Here is a 6,572-nt window from a genome sequence, read left to right as displayed (position 1 = left end):
GAGAGAGAGAGAGAGAGAGAGAGAGAGAGAGAGAGAGAGAGAGAGAGCGAGCAATTAGGTGGAACAGTGGATAGAGTTGGGCCTGGAGTCAGGAAGACCTGAGTTCTAATCCAGCCTTAGATACATACTAGCTGTGTGACCCTGGGCAAGTCACTTAACCCCATTTGCCTCAGTTTCCTTATCTATGAAATTAGCTGAAGAAGGGAATGGCAAACCACTCCAGTATTTTTGCCAAGAAAACTCCTAAATGGGATCACAGAGTCAGACATGACTGAAATGTCTGAACAACAAAATAACACCAACATCAACGCCTATATCTATACACACGCACGCACTATATGTTGTTACATACACACCCTCAGACTGTAAGCTCCTTGAGGACACAGACCATGATTGCCCTTCTTTGTATCCCATGTACATGGCACAATGCCTGGCACAAAGTAAACGCTTAATAAGTATTGATTAATTGCATTGATTAATTGAAAGAAAATTTGATGTCTCTGTGACAATCCTTCAAACACTGAAGATAGTGATCGTATTCCCTTATTCTAATTACCCTGTCAAAAAAAAAAGGAAATTAAGTTAGTCTGGCATGGCCTGTTTCTGATAAATTTATGCAGGCCCATAGTACAGGAATCATTATCTCCCATTCTGAGCATTCACAAACCATATCTTTAATAATGCATTCCAGAATATTGTCAAAAATCGAAGTCAAACTCAGCAGCCTATAGTTAGAAGTCACCTTCTTTACCATTAAAAAAATGGGACAAGATTTCACCTTTCTTTTTCCTATGGCAACTCTTTTGTTCTGCATGATTATTCAGGGATCATCAATAATGACTTATTAATCATACCTTTAAGTTCCGTCTGTACCCTGGGCAGCAATTTGTCTGCGATTAATGTCTTAGATTTGTAGAATGTGGCTTACCATCTTCTTATTTATCTTGGGTTTCAGTTTTCTGTTGACTGTTTTTGCTTTCTACATCCAATCTAAAGATCACATTCTTTGCTAGTGAAAAGAGAAGACAATTTCTAGACTTCTATAATTTCTACCTTCTCTGCCTTTTCATTGTGTTATTTCTCTCACCCTACAATCCCAATAGTCATTTTATCTCTTTCTTTTATCCTCCGTATTTTCAGGAACATAAGACCATAAAATCTAGGGTTGGAAGAGAACTTCAAGACCATTTGGCCATTCTCAGTGTCACCTTCCTGTTATTCCTGAAATTAACTTGAAGGATTATATCACACATTGGCATTCATATTTTGTTACCTGACCTGCTTGCATTTCCTGTAGGTGTCTTATAAAATTCTGAGTTGGTCAATCACTCCTTAAAGAACTATGTGAATCTTTTAGATAGTATCCTCTTTTCTTCTTCATTGGAATCATCTGTGTTTGCTGTGAAAATTTTATTCTTGAGGACATCCCATTCCAAACGAGTTATTTCTCCATCCCCCCAATAGATAGGAGATGGGATCCTACTTATCTTTTCTCTGTACTCTTCAAAATCTACTGTCCCAAAATCAAGACATCACTCTATGCTTATGCCCAAGATTCTCTTCCTCACCTATCATAAAGATGATACCAAGATGGTGGGGTCATTATTATTCCCAGCGTTATAATCATGTCAATTTTGGCAACCAATTCTGCCAGTAGACAATTATCTACTGTAATTAAATTATGACTCTTCAAACTTTTGAAGCAAGGAAAAATAAATCATATGTTCCAAAGAATATCTGATGCCAAAATTAAGAAAATCTTGACTTCTTCGTAGACCATTAGGTCTTGTTCACAGTGCACCTGAAAAGTGTGCATGTGCATGTGCATGTGTGTGTATGTGCATATGTATTTTTGTGTATCCTTGTCATCTTACATTTGGTGGTTCTTCATTCCAAACATACACTTTTTCAAACAACATGGAGCTTTTCCATAATTGGATATCATCTTATGGTCAGTAAACAAGCATTTATTCAGCATTAACTATATACTAGACATTTGTACTACCATGTCAAATTACCAAGACAATATATCTTTCAAGAGAGTAAAAACTAGATTTGCACTTGTATCATATTTGCTTACTGTTCTAAGCCCAAAATGAGCCCCACAATTGCCAATTTGTAAGAACTTCCAGCAAGGGTGATACTGTGTTAAAGGGAGGCTGCCTCCTGTAAGGAAGCCTATACTTTGGGACTTTATTGTATATGGGATTTCATGAGAGTGAGTGCCTTCTCTACTACTGCAGAGAGCAACCCCTCCTTGACTTCCCATTCCATCCTTTATTTCCTAGGTCTTCACTAGGCATTAGTATATACATATATATATTAGGCATTAGTATAAAGGACCAATTTGGGGTTTTTATTAAGGGGGTGGGGTATAGAGAAGCATCCATTTATTCTTTATGCTGGAAAATCTTCCTAGACTTTTATTTATTTGTTTGTTCATTCATTCATTCATTTGCTTGTTTGTTAATTTTACAGACAACGGATTCCAGTCTGTCTATGAGTTCTGGCAGAAACTGTAACACCATTAATAAGACACAGTTGAGAACTCACATCCTAGAATCATAAGATTTGGAGCCAGGAGGGAATTCAGAGGCTACATAGTGCAACCCCCTCTTTTTGTAAAGGAGGACTCTGTGGCCCAGAGATCAAATGGCAGAGCTGGAACTCCAGTTCCATGATGAACAACCTTTTCCTGGTGCCATGTTGCCTCTCTGTCATAGATCCACATTCCATATTTTATGTTCATTATTGAGGGTGGTGAAAAACTAGATACTACAAATAAAAACCACTCAATTCTTGCTTCTTATCCTACACCTTTTTTTTGCTATAACCCCCAGTAATGATTACAGAGCACTACAATCCACAAGAATCCTTCAGATGCCCATTAAACTGGAAGGCATTTCAATAGCTCCCCTAACCAGTCATTTGCCACAATTTCTTCATTCCAGAGCCAAATCCCAATCCCATGAAAAATTTTCCCCAACTATCATGGTATGGGGAAAAAGGTACTGGCCTAGGAATCAGGAGACCTGGGATCAGATCCTAGTTCTGCCAATAATTAGTTGTGTGACTTTGTATAAGTCCCTTAACTTCTCTGAGACTCAGTTTCCTCGACTATTAAATGAGAAGGTTGGTCTAGGTCAGTGATGTCAAATTCAAATAGAAACAAGGGCCACTAATCTGTACATAAGGATCCCTGCAGGATGCTTAGAGACTTCACACAAAATGGAATATCTGTATTTTATCATATTTTTATTTATTTTGTCAAAGATTTTTTATTTACATTTTAATCTGGTTTGACCTGAACTCAGAAGTCTGGTGGTCTGCCTGAGGGCAGCAGATTTGACACCTCTGGTCTAGAACACCTCTAAGCTTCCCCAGATTAAAAAAAAATAAGTAGAACTTCCCTCAGAATGCCCATTGTACAGTCAATAGACTCGCAGATTTATAAACACAAGACCTGGATTCGAATTCTGTCTCTAATCAATACTACCGCTGTGACTTTGTGCAAGTGTCTGATTTCACCAGAGTGTGTGAACTATAGGTAAGCGAGCTTGGCTTCAATTCTGGAAAAAATTCTAGAATCATTCATTTAAGAGCTGATTAGTTCCCATTTTGAAAAGGAAGTAGGGATTATAAAGAACAAGCATGGTGGCTTCTTTAAGAACAGGCCATAGCAGACTTATCTCACTTCCTTTTTTGATTAGTTAACAAACAGCTAGATCAGGAGAATGCTGTAGATAATGTTTACTGAGATTTTAGCAAACCATTCAATAAAGCCACTCATATTATTATTGTTATTGTTATTATTATTGCCTTTTTTTGGAGAGGGGAAGGCAGGGTAATTGGGGTTAAGTGACTTGCCCAAAGTCACATGGGTAGTAAGTGTTAAGTATCTGAGACTAGATTTGAACTCGGGTCCTCCTGACTCCAGGGCTGGTGCTCTACTCATGGTGCCACTTAGCTTCCCCTGCTCATATTATTCTTGTGTATAGGCTGGAGAGATATGGATAACTGGATCCATTCAGAACTGTTTGCACAGCCTTACTCAAAGAATAATCAATATTGGTCCATTGTCAACATGGCAGGCCCACTTCTGTCCACAGGGGAGTGACACATGGATCTGATGTTTAACATTTTGATAATTACTTTGAGTAAAGACATCATGCTCATCAAATCTGAAGATAACAAAGGTGGGAGAGATAATTAATATATTGGATAACCCTGTGGTCAAAATACAAAATGATCTTGACAGATTAGAGCATTGGGCTGAATCCAACAAGATAAAATTAATTTCATCATAAGGTTAAATGTAAAGGATTAAACAAGTTTAAAAAAATTCAGATACAGGGTTGGGGAGGCATCAGATGTCAGTTTATCCAAAAAAGATCTGGGAGTCTTAGCAAAGTACAGGCTCAAAATAAGTTATCAGTGTATTATGGGGGCAGCTAGGTGGTGCAGTGACTAGAACACTGGCCCTGCAGTCAGGAGGACCTGAGTTCAAATTCGCCCTCAGACACTTAAGGCTTACTAGCTGTATGACCTTGGGTAAGTCACTTAACCCCAATTGCCCTGCCTTCCCCCCTCCAAAAAAAAAGCAGTGTATTTTATGGTAGCCAAAAAAACTAATATGATCTTGGACTGTATTAAGAGAGACATAGCTTCCAGGAATAAGGAGGTGAAAATCCTTATTTACCTACAAATACACAGAGCTTTGGTGGGAAGGGAGGGCTTATGCACAAAGTACACTAAGAGTGAGATACACACAGAGGGAATTCGTGTGACCAAGGCAACTGACTTCAGGGCTCCCAGGTCAGTCACTTTCTAGTGCTCATCCCCCCTGGGCATAGTGTCAGTGCTGGCAAGGTCACCCCACTGCTAACCTAGGTTTCCATTGTTATTACTGGGTTGTTGTTGCTGTGTCCACTCTTCATGACCCCATTTGGGGGTTTCTTGTCAAAGATACTGAAGTGGTTTGCCATTTCTTCCTCCAGCTCATTTTACAGATGAGGAAACTGAGGCAAACTGGGTAAAGTGACTTGCTCAGGGTCACACAGCTAGTAAGTGTCTGAGGCTATATTTGAACTCAGGAAGATGAGCTTCCTGATTCCAAGGCCAGTGCTCTACCCACTGTGCCACCTAACTGCCCTTGGGCATCTCAAAGGGTACATCATTTATTCTGGAGAGGTTACCGGTACTTTGCTGGACTCTTTCCTTGAGCAATTATCATCTCCACCACCATTAGCTTCAGATTCAGCTGGTTACTGATGTGGTTTCAGAAAGAGCAAGGACTTCAACGCTAATAAGACAGAAGCCTCCCACATTCTGCTCTGTCTGGGCCTTGGCTCAGAGGCCAATCTCCCATCCAAGTCTTCATTCCTTAAAGCTCAGCTCTAATCAGGTGAGGACTGTTTAATGCCAAATAGCTCTAGGGCTCTGAGTTCTCTAAGTAGTTAAACTCTAAATTTCACCTGCAGGTCCTCACAAAAGAGTGGGTGGAAAAAGGTGCAGAAGCTTTTTATGCCTTGGAGGCAAGTTCATTGTCTCTGCTCAGTACTTGGAAGCCCATCTAAGTGATGAAAGCAATAACCCTCCGGATGTCCCTGGTCTTCTTCAAGAACAAAAGACAAGCAACAATCTGTGTGTAGTAGTAGCTGGGGACTCAACCAGTTCCAGTTAGGCGATGCTAGTATTTTCTCCTTCTCCTCTTCTTTTTCCTTTCACTTCCTTCCATTATCACTTCTTCTCCTCCTCCTCAGCATCCTTTTCTTCTTCTGTTCACATGGGGAGTCATAAACTTATATGTGGGTGCTCTGTCCAAAAGAATATATGTTTTGATCACTTATACTTTGCAAGGTATTGTGGGGTTTGGGGGCTAGATTTTTTTTTCTTCACTACTTATTTGTTCTATCATTGATTTTCTTTTGAAAAGCTGGAGCAATTAACTCTTCTGTCTCACATGGTTTTCATTTATGATTTCTTGAAATATAGCTCTGAAAAACCAGTCTTTGATTATGTGCCTTTAAACTCAAATCACTCCAGCTCTGCTCTCACTGAATGGCCAATAATAGGTCCCAGGCCAAACCTAACATGCTCAATGTTTGGGTTTTGATGGCTCAGTGAGTGTAAATAGCAATTGTTTCTGTTGGTCTTCTCCTCTTAGACTGATTTTTTTGTGAAGGCAAACTAGGCCATTTTTTGCCTCAGTTCTTACTTAGACTTTAATTACTGAATGGGTCAGACAAACTGAAACCTTGGGAAGACCTAGGGCAAAAAGTCCCAAGTCTCGAACTGCATTGTCCTGACCTATGTCTTGCCACTGGGCTCTGATGACTCTGGAGGAGAGAGTGAGGTTGATGACTTTGTGCAACTCTGACTTACTCAAATCCAATTTACTTGCAAGTCAAGATGTCACCCTCTTAATGTCACTGGTCCTCTTTGAGAACAAAGGAGGAACACAATAGCAAATCCCAACTCAAACATTTACTAGCTCTGTAACCCTGGGCCAGTCGATTAACCTCTGTCTGTCTCAGTTTCTACAACTGTAAAATGGGGATGTTTCCCAGGGT

Source organism: Petaurus breviceps, unplaced genomic scaffold (genome assembly GCF_028583685.1).
Source record: "Petaurus breviceps papuanus isolate PSGF00001 unplaced genomic scaffold, PetGlider_PUasm1.0 178, whole genome shotgun sequence".
Taxonomy (NCBI): Eukaryota; Metazoa; Chordata; class Mammalia; order Diprotodontia; family Petauridae; genus Petaurus; species Petaurus breviceps.
This window is presented reverse-complemented; position numbering follows the sequence as displayed.